The sequence below is a fragment of the Agrilus planipennis genome, unplaced genomic scaffold, assembly GCF_000699045.2.
Source record: "Agrilus planipennis isolate EAB-ADULT unplaced genomic scaffold, Apla_2.0 scaffold40, whole genome shotgun sequence".
NCBI classification, from domain to species: Eukaryota; Metazoa; Arthropoda; class Insecta; order Coleoptera; family Buprestidae; genus Agrilus; species Agrilus planipennis.
This window is the reverse complement of record NW_020438938.1, coordinates 1560165-1561693: the sequence shown is the minus strand read 5'-3', so window position 1 is coordinate 1561693 and position 1529 is coordinate 1560165.

The window sequence follows — 1529 nt, the reverse complement described above, 5'->3', positions numbered from 1 at the left end:
ATCATTCTTTTCTAATTGTTGCTGTGTCGGCCATCATTCTTATTCAATTGTTGTTGCATTGTCACTGATGTCGGCCATTATGGTTTTTTAATAGATGTATAGTAACCAATGATTAAAATTTAAAGGAATTGTTTGTAAATAGGTATGCAACACATCGTACACTTCAACATATGAAATTACAGCACTCATAATTTATTTTATATATATTATATTAGCGAAAGTGGTTCCGGAATGTAACTATTTGGCAACGCACTCAAAAACCGTTTACACCATAAGATTCTACGTACTTTTTTACATAATTGTTGCTTCTCAAAACTTAGTAAATGCCTTCCGTCTCCTGGTAATTTGACGAGCGCTTTTTAATGTTTCAATTATTTTGTATATTTTATTGAAAATTAGCAAATGTGGTTCCGGAATGTAACTATTTGGCAACGCACTCAAAAACCGTTTGCACCATGAGATTCTACGTACTTTTTTACATAATTGTTCCTTCTCAAAACTTAGTTAATGCCTTCCGTTTCCTAATAATTTGACGAGCGCTTTTTCATGTTTCAATTATTTTGTACATTTTATTAAAAATTAGCAAAAGTAGTTCCGGAATGTAACTATTTGGCAACGCACTCAAAAATCACTAGCACCATGAGATTCTACGTACCTTTTTTACATAATTGTTCCTTCTAAAAACTTAGTTAATGCCTTCCGTCTCCTAATAATTTGAGGAGCGCTTTTTCATGTTTCAATTATTTTGTATATTTTATTAAAAATTAGCAAAAGTAGTTCCGGAATGTAACTATTTGGCAACGCACTCAAAAACCGTTTACACCATGAGATTCTACGTACTTTTTTACAAAATTGTTGCTTCTCAACATAATTTTCAGTTCTCAAACCCTAATAAATATCCTCCCTCTCCTAATAATCTTTCGAGCGCTTTTTTATGTTTGAATTGTTTTATATATTTTACCAAAGGGAATGCCAAAAAGTACTTATTTGACAACTCACTTGAAAACCGTTGACACCATGAGATTCTACGTACTCTTTTATATACTAATCACTTTTCAGCCATTAATAAATACCCTTCATCTCCTACTAATCTCACGAGCGCTTTTTTATATTTTAGTCATTTCGTATTTTTTAGCAAAAATAATGCCAGAAACTAATTATTTGACACCGCATTCGAAAACCGTTGTCACCATGAGATTCTACGTATCTTTTTATGTAATTATCACTGCTGAAACATTAATAGTTACCCTCAATCTCTTAATAATTTTACGGGCACTTTTTTTATTTTTAAATTGTTTTATATGCACGTAACTTTTTACAAAATTATCACTTCTCAAAGCTTGATAAAAACTTTCCAAACTATTTAAAAAAAGTTTGTGGTATATAGGGGTGAGACTGTAATATGTAGTCTTTGTATGCTGAACAATTTTAGATATATGTATTTATACATAGTTAATCAATTTGTCTTTTTGATTAACATTTAATTAGTTACATTATTACAGACAGTATTAATTTCTATGATAATAATG